Source organism: Oreochromis niloticus, linkage group LG6 (genome assembly GCF_001858045.2).
Source record: "Oreochromis niloticus isolate F11D_XX linkage group LG6, O_niloticus_UMD_NMBU, whole genome shotgun sequence".
In the NCBI taxonomy this organism is placed as follows: domain Eukaryota; kingdom Metazoa; phylum Chordata; class Actinopteri; order Cichliformes; family Cichlidae; genus Oreochromis; species Oreochromis niloticus.
The window spans coordinates 18,880,985-18,898,176 of NC_031971.2; the positions used below are offsets into that span (position 1 = coordinate 18,880,985).

At 40.5% G+C, this 17,192-nt stretch overlaps 1 protein-coding gene across 3 annotated transcripts in view; it reads left to right on the top strand.

Moving 5' to 3' along the window:
* Positions 1 to 6,975: 6,975 nt before the first annotated feature.
* The window catches only part of fbxo41 (F-box protein 41), a 63,554-nt gene continuing 53,337 nt past the window's right edge, over positions 6,976 to 17,192 (top strand). Inside the window, exon 1 of one of the 3 annotated variants that reach the window (XM_003452283.3) lies at positions 6,976 to 7,109. The gene's annotated coding sequence lies outside the window, so the exon portion shown is untranslated. The other 2 variants (XM_019359965.2, XM_019359964.2) reach the window with 2 other exon arrangements.

The window sequence follows — 17,192 nt, forward strand, 5'->3', positions numbered from 1 at the left end:
TAGCTTTTCATTGCATAAGTGTTCCTGAGTCCCCGGTTCTGTTGTTTAGGATTTTTTAATTGGACTTGAATTTGTTCAAGAAATGTCCTTTTCTGCACCCACATATGACATAAAGAGTAAGCTGATTGTTTTAGTATCCAATCACCTAAATCTTTGACAATTCAGGGGCCACGTAATGTGGTGCAGACATCTTCATTCTTTCATAACTACAGATAGATCTCTGTTACTGTGACTCCTATGGGTCACTGTCATATTGCAGAGAAGCACATTAATGATAATAATCTTAAATATTCCCTGCGTGACATATCAATACAACGATGATCACATTACTGGGCCGTGTTTCTGTCTATTCATCGCTGTAACATCAGTTTTAAAAGTGGATTTTTACTGGCCACAGAGAATGCACTAGGCTTTGATCTCCTTCGAGTTATACTGAGAAAGTCAGCGAGAAAGACTGGTGAGGGAAATGTTAACATTTGGCATGAATAATTTGACAGTTGCTGGAAAGTGTTGAATTATGGCCCATTTGACACTTTAATGTTCTGCATGCTTGCTCAGAATAATCTAAAGTTGAGTGGAGCAAATTCAAATTGAAATTAGTGAAAAGACAAAAGACATCAAAAAAGGTTAGAGGCTTTGCTTTTCAATATTAATTCATGTGTTATACATTACAGTAGTTGGTATATTTACACTAATGGACACTCTTAGATATACCTTTTGCCTTAATTTTTCATGGCACAGATTCAACAAGGTGCTGGAAATATTCCTCAGAGATTCTGGTCCATATTGATGTGACAGCATCACACAGCTGCTCCAGATTTTTTTTAACTGTACATCCATGAATGCCAACATCCAATTCCACCACATCTCAAAGGTGCTGTATTGGATTGAGATCGGGTGACTGTGGCGGCCATATGACTACAGTGAACCAGTTTTCATGTTTAACAAATCAGTTTGAGATGATTTAAGCTTTGGAAATGGTGTGCTATCCTGCTGGAAGCAGCCATCGGAAGATGCTCAGTTGGTACTCAGGGGATCAAAAATGTGCCAAATGTCTCCCACCACCAGCATCTTGAACCATTGATACAAGGCAAAGAATGGATCCATGCTTTGGTGTTTACATGAAATTATGATCCTAACATCCAAGTGCTGCAGCAGAAAGTGAGACTCATTAGGCCAGATAACATTTTTCTAATCTATTGTCTGATTTTGATGATCCCATGGAAATGGTAGTCTCGGTTTCTTGTTTGTGACAGGAGTGGCACCCGGTGTGGTCTTCTGCTGCTCATCTGCATTCAGAGATGCATACCTGGTTTGCAATGAGTGGGTTGTTTGAGTTACTGTTGCCTTCAGCTTAAAGTAGTTTGGTCATTCTCTCACCTCGGGCATCAACAAAGCATTTTCTCTCTGAGAACTGCCGCTCACTAGATATAATCTCTTTTTCAGACCATTCTCTGTAAACCATAGAGATGCTTGTGTGGGAAAATCCCAGCAGATCAGCAGTTTCTGAAATACTCAGAACCGTGAACAGCCATGCCACATTCAGTCACGTGTCTAAATGGATTGAGTTGCTGCCATGCGATTTGCTGGTTAGAAATTTCCATTAATGAACAGCTTATCAGTTGAGCCTGATGAAATGACCAATGAATGCATATTAGATCATATTAGATTAAATTTGTTATCGTTCTTTTGGAATTTCCATTTGTGCCTTATGGAGACTATCAGAAAATCATAATGGTAAAGATATCATAACTACAGCTACCACAAAAACTCACAAAAACGTAATGTAACCATGTTACACCATAACATAACATATCATATATATTAACTGTTCAGCAGAGGTATACTACAAGGTATAAAAGACCTCTGAGCACAAGATGTAAGGTGTATGTGTTGCCCCTTTGCCACCTCTCGTAAGTTGGGTCATTCCATGTTGATGCTGACCTGAAATGCTCCTGCCTATGTTTATAGTACTGTTGAGTTTGTTATTATTAACCACAGAGAGTGGAAAATACCAGTCAATAAATTCAGAATGCTTTCTACAGAAAAATCAGTATATGTCTATCTACAGCAAACTGTCTCAGCTTCCGCATAAAGTATAAATGTTGTAATCCTGTTTCTAAAAATTGTAAATTACACCAGTATTTTTAGTCCCATGACAGGTTTTCATCAAACACTGTACCTACATATCTATATTCATTTACATAGTGCTTCCACATATAGTAAATCAATGTCAAATAAAAGCAAGTTACTCCTCATCAGACCCCAAGTTTTATTTTTCTGTTTTTAAAGTGAAGAGATTCTTTCTCTTTTTTGTTTGTGAATCTCTACATTTTTTCATTTTGATGATAACTTTGAGATTGTATGATTACGCCATCATTTCAGTGTCTGTCACCAAAAAAATTACATCAGAATTTTAAAAAAATGTCCAGAACAAAGTGCTTTTTAAACAAAAAATGTATTTCTGATAGTCTATCAGTATTATTTAGATGCAGTATATTTAAAAATATATTGTCTTTGGTTTTAATTGTATTCTCAGCCTGTACATACTGCATTTCTCATCTTTCACCAGGGAGTGGTGCTTAAGCTCCTGAATGGACCTTATGCATCTCTCTCTCGCTGTTAAATGTTAAGATTGAAATATCTTCACATACAGACTTTGCACCATATCGTGTGTGTTTGTATGAATACATGTGCTGTGTGCGTCACGTTCAGTCACTCCTAAAGTCTTCTGTCTCTCTCACAGTCAAGCGTACAGGCGCAAACACATACGAGCACCTCTGGTTGTGGCTGTATTCATTTTAAGCTACAGTGAAATCAAATCAAAACACCAGGCAGTGCATTCACTCTGAGGTCTGCAGCTTCAGCTCGTGAAAGCTGAAAATTTCACCACATAAAGAGGCATTCAGCCTCTTCCACACCAAAAGGATATTGATTGAGTTGATGCTGAGGTTTTAATGACCTCCTTTAATTAAATGCACCCTTTTAGTCAGCTATTATCAGAAAGAGTGTGTTTGCATGTGCCTCTAATAACACTTATTCATGCAAACACTGAATGATATCATTCAAGTGGATCAATTTGCATCATTGTGTGATTATGTGTTTAATATCAGGAACACAGAGTTACAACAGCGTGAGATTTAGGATTTCACAGCCTTTAAAACACAACAGCTTTTATTATTGTAGCGCCGACTGGATGAAAACATCATTGTTTGCTTTACACTGATTTAAATCTGTGTAATGATACCTCCATTTCTTTTGAAAGTACTATTCTCTTTCACCGTCCATTTTATTACGTATAACTGGTCAACTCTTCGTTAACCCAAATATTTAATTAGCCAACTCCGTGCATTCAGGCGTATAGACACGTGTTGAAAGAAGAAAGGTGATTTAAGTGAATTTGAACATGGCATGGCTGTTGGCCAGACGGGCTGGTCTGACTTTTTTCAGAAACTGCTGGTCGACTGGGATTTTTCGCCTCTAGGGTTTATAAGAGAGAAAAGCGACAATACCCAGTGAGAAAATGCCTCGTTGATGTCAGAGGTCAGAGAAGAATGGACAGACCTGCTTCCAGCTGATGGTAAGGCAACATTAACTCAAACAACCACTCATTACAACCAAGATATGCAAAAGATCATAACAATTAACAGGGGTTCACTTAAAACGGGAAATAAAAAGACTGGAAATGCATTACATGGTCTGATGAGTCTCAGCTTCTGCTGCAAAATTCAGATGGTAGGGTCAGAATTTGGTGAAAACAACATAAAAACATGGTTCCATCCTGCCTTGTACGAGCAGTTCTGGCTGGTGGTGGTGTAGTGGTGTGGGGGATATTTTCTTAAATGCCACAGCCTACCTGAGTATTGTTGCTGACCATGCCCATCCTGTGTACCTAACTTCAGATGGTTGCTTCCAGCAGCATAACACACCAAAATGTCCCTAATACACTGGCCAGTGAGTGTCCACAAAGGCAGTTTTAGCCCTTCTGGTTGTTAATGTTACTGAGTGAGTCCTGTTCTGTAGGAGAACCAGTCAAAATCAAGACGGATGCTTGTGTCTTTATATCAAATGTATATAAGCAATGCATGTAAAGTAAAGAAAGCTATAACGTGTGGATGACAAAGACAAATTCATGTTTGCAGACTGCTACTTCTGAGCCATTAGTACAGAATACAGCCACAGGCTGTGAAGCATGGGACAAACATCAGCTGGTGAATAAATGCCTGGAATCTGATTTCTGCTTGTGTATTATTTTTCTTCTCTTTTCTGTCACCACAAAGAAGCCTACTGTATGATTAGCAGAAGAGTTATGACCCCCATTATAACACACACACAAACACGCTGCATTCAAAGGTCCAGAACATTCTTTAACTCTGTGTTATCAAAGAACCACCCATAAAAAAAATGTGATTTGTTTACCATGACTGCCTGTAGTAAACAGCAAGAAACCATCGGAGCTGGAGAAATGAGCACAAAAGAAAGTGAAATCTGCCAAGTTTAGTTCTGCATGCTGCTGTCCGCATGCAGCCCAAAATGTATCTCAGCAAGATTAAAACAGCACAGCCAAAACTATAAAAATAAAAAAACAACAAGAAGCAGAGTTTTGTGAAAACCTTGACATAATTTTAAAGAAAAGAAATCTAATCTTTATCATAAAAGTTATGATCAAAGCTAAAACAAAAGCCAGTGAATGGTGAACTGCATTAAGCCAGTCCCTCAGATCCCAAGACTGTTTGTGACACAGCGGGCCTGAAGCCTGAATCTTTTTGAGTTTTTGTGAGATCCTTGAGATGGTTGGGAAGACAGCTGCAGAGAAATTGTGGCAAATCCAAATGGATGAAATAATCATGATACAAAGATCTCAGTTTCCAGTTGTTATTCCTGTGATCTATACGTTACTCAGCTCCAGTAACACAGTTTTATTAGCACTAATATGCTAAACGGGAACAATAGCCAGAAGTGACTGATTACCATGGCGGTGTGGGGGTCATGGTGGCCTGTCACTAACCAAACTCAACACCACCTTGAGCCATAAACACACCAGCGATCCCATCATAAATTAACATCATAGCTGCAATAACTGTTACTACACTGTAAATTGAATGCATTCACTTAAACATGAACAGTCCCTAAATCTTTGAACTAGCTGCCCGGCCCTTAGGTCGTTACATCTCTAAAGCATGTCTAAGAAATACTTGTGTGACTTTTTTAACCATTGTTCCAGTTATTCCAGGATCACCGGGCCGTAGCCCATCCAAAATCCTTGTGTTCCTTCTCTAAGGCTCTCAAAGAAAATGTACCACAATTATCCATCAGTCGTATTATTTCAATTTAGATTATCCTAATTGATTTGATAAATTGTATTTCTCACAGACTGTATCTCTAGCTTGCATGAATCCTAATTCCAAACTTTAAACACATTGCCACTGATACATTTATCAGGTGGAGATACACATCTTGTCTGAAACTGTTACAATGTAATGTTTTGCTCTAAAAATGTATAGATTATCTTTGAAACCAAGCATCTTCAACTTTTTATATTGCAGGTGAACTTAAACACATATCCCTACCTGTATGTGTCTGTTATGTGGTGGAACTAGATTTGAGAAGAAAGACAAGACCATAAGGTTGATAAACGGTTGATATGATACTTTTACTCTATAAAAACTCAAAGAAATTAGCTGTTTTTAATTCACTGGCACTTTTGGGACCTGCTTTGACATCTGGGTGATGCAGAGTTGTGTAAAAAAGAGAACAAAACAATAAAACAACCGGTCACGGCAGATGGCTGCCAACTGAAGGGGCTGGTTATGTTGGACGTTTTTCCAGTTAAAAGGGTGTTTTTCCTTCCCATTGTCGCCAAATTCTTGCTCATAGAGCAATATAAGTAGCACTATATAAGTTAATTGAGTTGAACTGAATTGAGAAGCAGTTATCAAAACAGCTGATAATTAATTGTTATGTGGATTGACTAATGATTGGCAACAAACAAAATACTGTTAGATTTATCATTAGTCAGCCCTATCAGCAAGCACTTGGCGACAGTGGGAAGGAGAAACTACCTTCAAACTTCTTACAGAACCAGACTCAGAGAGGAGCGGTGATCTGCCAAGTACAGTTGGGGTTGAAGGGAGAGAGGCAGAACAAAAGACATGCTGTGGAAAAGAGCCAGAGATGAATGATAACTAATTATTAAATGCTGAGTGGTGTATAAACACACAGAGAGTGAAAAAGGTGAGTGAAGAAAAAAAACTTAATGCATCATGGGAAGCCCCTAGCAGACTAGACCTATTCTAGCGTGACTAAGGAGGATTTAGGGTCACCTAAATCCCAGCCTAGACTCAAAAGTAGAGAACGTGTCTATCATCTGAATCCAAACTGGGAGCTGGTTTCTGAAAACCTGTAAAATGCCTCCCATTTTACTTTTAAGTATCCTAGGAACTACAAGTAAGCCTACAGTTTAAAAGCGAAGTGCTCCACTGGGGTGATGCGGTACTATGAGGTCTTTAACATAAGAGGGAGCCTGATTATTCAAGACCTCATATGTGAGGAGAATGATTTTAAATCTGATTCTGGATTTAACAGGAAGCCAATGAAGAGAAGCCAATATGGGAGAAATATATCTCAGCATATGTTGAATTAAAAGACCCTTTCCGTCTTCTTCTGACCAAAGACACGAGCACATGCTGGCAGGATGACAGAGATGTTACCTTACCCATGTTTACTTGATGTTAATTAATAGGGAAACAGGCAGCTGGTTGGACAAAACTGTCTTTTCAGTTTGTGATAGTGAGCTGCTGAGCTGGATGAATATGATGTCTAATCAATTTCCACATCCACAGCCTGAGTTGGTACAATATCCTCTCCCTATCCTGAGGACAGAAGGGCTTTTCTTTTTTTTTAAATGATTCACATTTTTGCATCTGCTCCTCTCCCCCCCTCTCTCTTTCTCCTTCTCTCCTCCCTCCTCACTCTTCCTCTCCTCCCTGCTCGTCCTCTGCAGGCCTGCTGCTGCTCTCTGCTGCAGAGACGGGCTGCGTGACGTCACTGAAGGCTGGAGCGGTCCCTTGATTGGAGCAGGAGGGGGAGAAAAATGGGGAGAAGATTAGGTGAGTGAGACCGCACGTTTCTTTTGCTTTTTCCAACGTCCCTCTGTCTTCCGATCACGTTTGTGTCAGTGTGTGTGCATGCTTTGTCGCTTCACTGCTGCCGCTCCGCTCTTCCCGTGCAACGAATTTTATGCAACGTCGGGAGTCCGGGTCCAGCAAGGAGCCAGTGCTGCCGTGAAAACACAGGAGAAAATCGGGTACACGCCAGGTTGTCCCCTCCCCGTTGTGCACGGCTGCTGTCACGAGCATCGGTGTGAATTAAGCTGGACTCCGGGCCTAGGCTTGTGTGTATGTGTGTGCGCGCTTGCAGAGGCGTTCGTGGCTGTGAGATAACATTTGGTGGTGCCGCTCGTCCACACCCACTTGATCGGCTGCTTGTGGTTGATCCATGTGCGGTGCAAAATGTGAGGATCAAAGATCGTCAGCGCCGGATGATCCAGTGGTTGCTGTCACGTCGCTGGCGGCTGTCAGGCGACAGCTACATGCAGCTTTTCAGGGATCGCTCTGAGACTTTGGCCGGCCTTGGCCTGTAGGAACTGGACAGGTTGTATGTAGAAATATTAGGATGCTGTCTGTTATAAGTTGCATGTGTTTGCTTATTGAATGTGCTCACACAGCTTGAGCATAAATCTGCATGTTTTTTTCCCCTTATAGCCTATACAGTGTTCACTGCACAGATCTGTGCAGGAGGAAAGTGTCAAAGGAAGTCATGACTCTGTATGCACGGTCTAATAATAATAGTATACCCGAAGGACTCCTCAAACTCCCCTGATGTACCCTCAGCTCTTAAGGCAGCATGCTGCTAGAGTTTGGGAAACTGTCATATGACTACAGAGCTGGAGAAATCTCAGAGTCAGTGGGCCTTAGCCTTTATGTTGCTGCTGTGTTTGTAGAAATCTGATGTGACAAAAGTTGGGGCAGTCATGCTGAAAAAAGAGGGATGGCTGCAAGATTAGAGCTGAGTTTGTACAGGGTGGAAGTAGATTTAACTCTTTTGAAAACAGAGCTGTCAGGGCCTGTGAGTGCTCATTTTATATAAGGAAGAGCTGTGTCCTTTATCTGCAATGCAGTTATATACAACATGCTTGTGTGCAGACAGTATGTCAGTTTATAAAATAGCCAGTCATCAGTTTCCATTTGTCGTGCAAATGTCAGTGGAGACAGATGGTTTCCTGACTGATCACATATGAGGCAAGTATTTATACAGATGCACAATACTTACTGTCTGTACTGCTATCTATCTAGTAGGATCCTTTGATGCAGGTCTTGTCATGGTGACACCTCCAGGCACTCCTCTGGAAAATATTTTTTGAAGGATTATCTAAACTTAAATGATCTTAACTTAAATCTCATTGATTATGTGGACATTAAAAATGCACATGTCCAGGTAAAAACTGCTTAAAAATGTTCATTGACTTTGCCCCAAGTTTCATCAAAGTTTTTAAAAAGGTCTCCCAACTACTACAGAAGTTACACTTCTGCCACCGTCTTTGCTGTTTTCCCAAAGATTTTAATCTGCATCCTTTCAGTCTGCAGTTCTCACACTGAGGGGTGGGGTCCCACTGCTGGGACAGAGTCACTATGAACAACAAACTGAAAAATGTGACGTAAAGCTGAATGAAGTAGATTCTTGTAAGGGAAATAAACAAGTGTTTGCTGGGGCTGTCTTGGTGACATCTGCTTTAGTCAAACTGAAATGTTTTAATAATGAGAAAGAACAGATTAAGCTAAATAGGTGTTTTGGTGCTAAAGACATTAACAAAGTAAGATTTTGGCATGTCTGCCAGTTTTTTGGAGCAGCCATGAGGGGTTGAGCCATGCCTAAGGTGGCTTGAAAGACACACATACACACCTCTTTTTTTTGGTGCTGGAGCTGTGGAGCTGGCTGTGTTTTGTTATGTACTTTATTTCTAGATAGATTATTTAGTTATTTTTATTTATTTCTGCAGATGTACAGTTATTAGGTACAGCCAGCCAGCTGTTTTTTGTATGACATTATCAGTCTTTCACATGATTGTGGGGGAATTTTGGCCCGCTCATCCTTACAGTATTGCTTCAGTTCGACTCTTTTAAGATCCCGCCATGGCTTTTCAATCGCCTTGAGGTCTGGACATTAAATGGGTCATTGCAACTTTTTAATTCTTTTCCTTTTCAGCCATTCTGTTGTAGATTTTTGCTGTGCTTGGGATCATTGTCCAGTTGCAGTTGGGCCAAACTTTAGCTGTTGGGCAGATAGCCTTACATTTGACTCAAGAATACTTTGGTATACAGAGGAGTTCATGGTCGACTCAATGACTGCAAGGTGCCCAGGTCCTATGGTTGCAAAGCAAGCCCAAATCATCATCCGTCCAACACGGTGCCAGCAGTTCTGATATGCTCTGTTTTTGTTAAATGCACCACCTAAGCAGTGCTGCAATGTTTTTAGAGAGAAGTTTCCCCTGGTAACCCTACTAAACAAGCCATATTTGTTCAGTCTTTCTCTAATTGTGCTATCATGAACTTTAACATTTGACATTCTGAGGCCTGTTAGAGTCTAAGATGTAGCTCTTGGGTTTTTTGCAGTTCGTCTGAGCACTCATGGTCTGACCTTTGGGTGAATTTACTGGGATGTCCATTCTTGGGAAGATTGTGGCCTTTTGTTAAAACACACACACACACACACACACACACACACACACCTGTATGCTCCAGACCGGCAAACTACCAAAAAAATCTACTTTCATAGAGGTGGTCATACAAGTGCATTTGATTAATTCCTATGGAAGCAGTTTTTCACAGGACCGTAAACCCTGCTACACCTGCTACACCTGCTACACCTGCTACAGACAGCACTGAGAGTGTTGTAAACACTGGAGTTGAAGCTGCATTGCTGGACAAAGTATGTGATGATGCAACTTTTAAATCACCCCAAGTTACTTTTTGTAGATTATTATATCCGGCCATCACTTACAGATCGAATTTAAGCGTTGCTGACAGCTTCTGAGTATCAACAACTGTATTAACCCCAACTTAGAAATGATTCTTGTGCCATATTTTCTTATCTTCATTTGTTCTTTTAAGGTTTTTAAACTTAAAACATCAAAAAGTGACATCTAAAAATGTTATGAACACTGTTTAAATATTTAACCACTTCTCACTTCTTTTCTCACTTCTTCACCTGCAACTTGCATGTTATGCCACCACAAGCCCAGGATGAATGAGTATAAGAGGACTTCAGAGACAGTCAAAATGCAGCCACAAATCACAGAGGCCATTTTCTGCATCATTTCCCCCTGACGTCCTCTATAGGAGCTTCGTCCCCATTCTTGTTTAGGCAGGCATGGAGGGGCTTAATGTGCAAACATACAGTAAGAAGCTTGCTGTAGTCTTTAGAGAAGATGCGCAGTGGAGAGAAAGCAGGATACTGTAACATCCCTGAGTGGAGGTGACAGATGTGTTATCTGCATAGGCAGCTATTTTAATGAACTAATTGCTGAAAAAAAAGCGTATGACGTATAAATTGATCTTATTAACTATTAAGAAATTTGCAGAAATAATTTGTTTTTGTATATTCCCTCATTAGCATACCCGCATTACTGTAAAAACCCTCCATTTTCTGTGGAAACGAACAAGCAGAATAGAAACATGCCTGCATTGTCAGTATTGAATTTGTACAGTGCAGATTTGCCCACATAATGAGCATGGACTTGTGGCGTTAGTGTGCCTAACAACATCCTCTTGGCATGCTTGTATGTACATGTATACTTGAATGTAATTGCTTCAGTGAACAGCTGTCTGGATCAATAGCAGACAGCGGCGAGCCGGAGGATGAGTCTGTCCATAAGCTCAGATCGGCGAGAGGCTTCCCATCTAATGTCGCAGCCTTGTCCTGTCCCGAGCTCGATGCTTATCAGAGTAAAGTGGGCAACTGCCCAGACGCCAGAAGAAAAGTTCTGATTAATACATCCTATCCTCCAGTCTTAAAAAGGACCCGTGTGTCAAAATCTTAATACTGAACACATCTGCTGTAGATTTAAGCTTTATGACATCATCTTTACCACTTTTTTGTGTGCACTTTAATAAACGCACAAAAACCTTCAAAGTAGTATTATTCCATCACAGCAGTACTGCTATAAATGACTTTCCTTTATTAATACAATCTGATGCATAGTTTCTTTTACAGTCATCAGAATTATTTATTTACAAATTAACATATTAAAATTATTTGGTTTTGTGTGAACAATAGCATTTTATAGTTAGGTGGTTATTAGTTTTTTTTTTGGTAATTGAAATCAGGAAATATGTACATTTGAGAAGATGCTAACAGCCTTTTTGGCAATATTGCATAAAAACTGAGCAGTTTTCTAAGTTTGCTCAGATCTCTAGAGGACTGAAATAACAGTGAAGCTATTCTCTATAATGGGGGAGTAAAAGCAATTTTTCCCCAGGGGACATGCCTGAGCTGCAGTGCAATGGCAGCTATTTAGTCACTGCAGTAGAAGGTATAGTTTTATTAGTTTTAGCTTTTTTAAAGCTCTGTGTTTAGAACATGTAAGTATATATATACACTTTAAACCCACAAAATCAGATGTCTTTGGCAGTTTTTAGGGTCAGTGGAATCAAAGTGTTAGCATAACAATTAGCTGTCTTTGGTCTCTATCAGCTCTTGCATTAAAGAGCTGACTATTTAGCCACTAAATGCTCATTATGCTCTCCAAGCAACTGGTGCATGTCTGTCTGCGTGTCTTCAGTGTACGCTGCTCACAGGGATGCCTTTGGGCTTTTTGTCATTGCAGCTGAAAGGGACGTTTCAGAGGTGAAGAAGGATTGCACTGAGCATAAATGGTAAAGCTGTGGTCTGGACGGCAAACAGTGAAATGAAATTCTCTACAAATCTCTACAAAGCCAGCCTCAGCTTCAGTATTGACCCCTAATACCTATGATAAATGTAGGCAATGAAGCAACAGACAGTATAACATATGGACATCATTACCGTGTCACCATAAGTTCTGTTAGTCTTGTTTTGAAGTTTCTTGATGAGCGTTTTCGCTGTCACCATCTGTTTTCAAATCAGATTTCTGTCTTGTCAATCACAAGGTGCTAGCCACAGAGCATATCCTGCATAATGATCTTTTCTGAAACAGAAAAGAAACTTTATAAGATGCTTAAAAAAACAAGCCAAAGCTAATAAGTGCCACATGCTTAATGTGAGAGCAGATATAAACAAGATTACTCGTACAAAAAGTGTTTTGGTGTTAGCTAGTTTCCCCCTCTTATGGATATAACAATAAAGAGTGTGGCCCATACGTGAGTGACACACGTGCTAGTTGACTGCTGTTTGCTAAGTCATTAATTTGGCCCTTTCAACTGTTGGTCCTTTTTTGACAATTATTAATGCAGTTAGCTCTCAGATATTATTAAGAGCTGTTTTGTGTGATGTTTAACACAGGCTTTTATTGACAATATACAATGCAAAGGGGGAACAGTCACTTGCAGAGTAAATGTTTAAAAGTCTTTGAGATACGCTCATTGAGTGAGTTTTGCGGTTAGATGTGATATTACACAGGAAAGAAATTCTTGCCTGTATATTGGGGTTCAGTGTTGTTATGGCACTTGAAAAGAAACTGTTTCTGAGTCTGTTTGTCCTTGATTTGAGGGACTGCTAGTGCCTGGCAGAGGGCAACAGGTCAAACAGGTGAGAACTAGGATGCGCGAGATCCTTTGAGGCAGCTGGAGGTAAACAAGTCCTGCAGGCACCTCTGAGCTGTGTTCATGATCTTCTGAAGCCTTCTCTCTGCTTCTGTGCAGTTCCTGTACCACACTGTGATACAATATGTCAGTACACTCTCTGTGGAGGACCCGTAAAAGGTCACAAGCAGCTTTTGGCCCAGATTGTTCTTCCTGAGTCCTCCCAGGAAGTCGCTGCTGTGCCTTTTTGGTTATCTGCTGGGGATAGGTCCAGGATAGGTCAGCAAAGATGAAGATGTTTTCAGCATCTCATCTAGGTAGACATACCACTCTGAAATGAGGTGGTATCATCTGCAAATTTGATGATGGTGTTACTGGAGTCCACTGTAGTCTTGGGTGTAGAGGCCAAATAGCAGTAGTATCAACACACAGCCTGTGGTAGAACCAGTGCTCAGTGAGTGGAGGAGAAGTGGGGCCAGGTTTCACTGTTTGAGGCTGATTTGTGAGGAAGTCCTTTATCCAGTCAAACCTAAATTGGACAGCTCGCTGACCAGAATCTTCGGGATGATTGTGCTGAAGGCTGAGCTACAGTAAATAAAAAGCATCCTCACATCGCTCCCTTGGTATTCTAGGTGGATCAGCACAGTGTGGATGGAGAGTCATGGCTTTTTCGGTGGATCATGATTGCAGACTTCAGATGGAGAGGGATGAGGGCTTGTCTCAGGGAGTAGTTGAATATACCGATAAAGACATGTGACAGGTAGTCTTCACATGCTTTTACCTGGAAGCAGCAGGATTCCTCATGTTCACTGACCTGAACACTCCTCTCCCCTGATGTTCCTGTGGGGTTAGCGTCTGGGCTCTGGAGGCCAGAGGGGGCTGAGAAGAAAAGACTGAGTTCTGTTGTGATGTCTCATATTGTCCATGGATTTTTGTTGCAAAATCTGTAGTTGGTGATATCCTGTATTCCCTGCCAGAACTGTAGCCACTTATTCTGATCAGTGTAAAATCTTAGCATTATTTTTTATGCACAGTAAATATAAAAAGTACTAAAAATTAAAGTGGCCAAGTATATAAGGCATAAATACAGCCAATAGATCCACCTTGCTAGCTTGTAGCTAGATGTTACCAGATGGTAACCACAAACCTGTAGGTAACATCACCCTTGCTGTTAGCTTGCGTATAAACATCCTTTATTAGGGCTTGTTCCTTACCACAGCAGTGGTTAGTACTTGGTCTTAGATATTAAAATAGGAAAAAAAGGTGGACTTGATGTCCTGTTTTGTTTTAATTGATTCTGCTACAGAGGTGTAAAATGTCATGTATCTGCTTGTTTGTTTTTTAAACAGATATCCAGAAAGAGTTTAAAATGAAAGGGTTTCTGAGTAATACTGTGACATGAGATGAAATGCTTCAGACGAGTGGCCCATTGTGTAATAACTAAAGTGTACCGAGACTTTTCGACATAAGCGATTAGGCTTGGCCTTTGTTGTCAGGTAATAGGCCCAAGGCTATGAGGTTGTCCTGTCAGGGGAGTCCCATGGCTTACTCAGGGCTAACATACTTTGATGTAGTCATGTAGCCCAAAAGGCTTTAGGAGCTTTGACTAAACCTCTCATTAAGTTTATAAAGGAGCCTATAGTGTACTGTAACGTGTCAAAACTCTGAAGGATTCTCATCCGTGTCCCCTTTAATTATTCTTGATACGACTGGAAGCCACGCAGAGCACTGGGGCGGGGTGATGTGAAACATTTTGTCGCACTTTGTTTATTTTGCTCTGCGTTTTTATCATGGTATTAACTGTGGTGGGAGGAGCACATTTTCCAAAGGAGAAATACCAGCAGGGATAACGGCTCCATTGTTAAAGCGTGGGTCGAGGAGGATGATCGTGTCGCACCTCTCCGAGAGGCTTGCACCAGTTTGAGCTCAGCGCTACAGCATCTCCAAGTGATGCTTTGCAGAGGACTGGCATGAAGGCTGTGATACACCTTGAGTCATTCTCCTCCTCACACCTCCGAGCAAAACAAATCTTTGTCGGCGAGCGCGAGCACACAGAAATAAATCTGAAGTGACTGCGTGATAGAACCCCAGTGACAGCCTGTGAAACAAAGACTGCGAGACTGAGGGGGTATTTCGCTTGTGACTGGTCGCTTTTATTATTTATAAATGAATTCAGACCATCATTTGGTGTTTATCCTTTAGAGCTGAACCTTTAATAGGCATATCATTAATGCAGCCTGAGGGCCAGCTCATGATTTATGCACATGGTGCAGAGATTGAGCTTTCTGTTGCAGTCGCTGCAGCACAGTGTTCATTGTCCTCATGCAGGTAATGTAAGGAGTTTGAAACTCCAGCTACGCTAAACACAGTTCAGTCAGAGACTCTTAAAATCACTTACAAGGACCATAATGTGCATTAATAGAAAGTAGTTCTACAGTTGGAACAATATCCTCAGTAATAAACACAAACAGGTGTTTAAACCTGAGCTTGATCAACAATAGCAAAAATATAGCACATAAACAGGATGTTGTGGCTTTGGATACAGCAGAGTGAGAAGTGTGTACACCTGCTTAGAAACGATTTGCTGATGTGAATAAGGCAATTATTGTGAGGTCTGAATGCAGCAGCTGATGCCAATCAGTTTCTTTGTTTCTCAGGTCTCGTCAGTGGCAGAGATGGTTTAGCCAATGTGGACTATTTTCAGCAATGATCCCCTCCTGTTCAATTATTGTTAGATTTTGAAAAATAACATTAACATTTGTTATCTCTCTAAACAAATGCATGCATCTCTGCTCTTTATCCTTTCTGCAGCATTGAGGTTGTAGACATTTGACATGACAGCTACCGATTGCCTGCATGTGAGGCATTTAGGGAACACTGGTAAATTGTAGTGATTACACTCACCACCAAAAAGTTAGAGTTCACCTCACACTACTTAGGTCAACCTGGTTATCTTGTAGCAGGCTAATTCATAGCTGGTTTATATTTCAATATTTAGCAACTTCCTTTGTTAGCATTACCTTTCAGGCTCACTTCATCTGTTTTATATTAATTGGCAAAGACTAATCCTTTAAGTTGTTGTGTCCTTAAAGATCTGTCATTTCAAAGAAGTACTTTTACATGTGTGCATGTCTCTTAGTGCTCACAGCAACCGTTTGGCTGCATGGACGTATGGTTGTGCATTTGGTACCACTGTCGTCTCACAGCGAGAAAATCCTGGGTTTGAATCCATCAGCTAGCTGTGGCCTGTCTGTGTGCACGTTATCCCCAAGCCTGCGTGGGTTCCCTCCGGCTTCCTCACACAGTCCAGCAACTAGTATGTTAGGTTAATTAGTGGTTCCAATTGGCTGTTGGTTTAAAAGAATCCCTCTGTGTTAGCCTTTCAAAAGACTGGCCCAGGGTATTCCCACCTCTCGTCCCGCGACAACTGGGATCGCCTCCAGTCCAACCACAGCCCTGAATTGCATAACTGGATGTGAACATTGAAATTGTAGCTACAGAAAATAATCCAGGTTGCTCTTCCCTAAACATAAACATAAGTGGTTACAATAATTATCTCTTATCATAATCATCATCATCATTATAGAAATTTGCTTATGTAATGATATGTTAATTAGCCACTTAAAGCATGATAGATAGTTAAAAGAAGATCAATCAAGTAAAGGGTAATATGAAAACACATCAGAATTAGATATGGATGACATAGCCTCAAAATTATATCTCGATATTTCAAGAAAACCTGCAATAACGATACCTGGGATGTTATCTTCTCCTTTTTAGCCTGGTTATACTTGATGATGTATTTTTTGCCTCAAGTGGTGAAACAGGTTTGTTGTTTCCACCTTTAGCGGCAAATTTTCTTCTTAATATAAGTACTTTGCCTTGTTGGAGGTTGTTAGAGCAGCTCTATGTTTTGGCTCTTGCAGCTCTCTCAGACATGCCCGGGCTTGTGTGCACTATGGAATGTAAACACATGGCGTTGCTATAGCAATAATATCACGATATGACATTTTTATGTCATGTAAAAATTTATACTGCAAATGTGTTTAAAACTAAAAATAATTGTTTTATTTATTAGGAAAATAACAGTTGAATTCATGGTTTTATGTCCAAATTTGAGCACAGTGGTCAGAAATGAATCAAGGATAACATTCAGCCACTAATGCAAATTTTTTTTTATTCAGGACTTTAATTAAATAAATTTAATTTGGCGTTTTTATCAAAAAATGATGTTCTGCTTTAATATTTTTTTCTTTTCGTGTAGAATATAGCCCGCCGGGCTATATGATGGCCCGACGGGCGGGGCTGAGATAGATTTTGGTTGCCCGACCGGAGATATCGCTAGCTCCAGGACGTCGGGCTAGCGATTTTGCGAGCCCTGATGTGAATTTGAAAATTCATGGATAACAACATAAT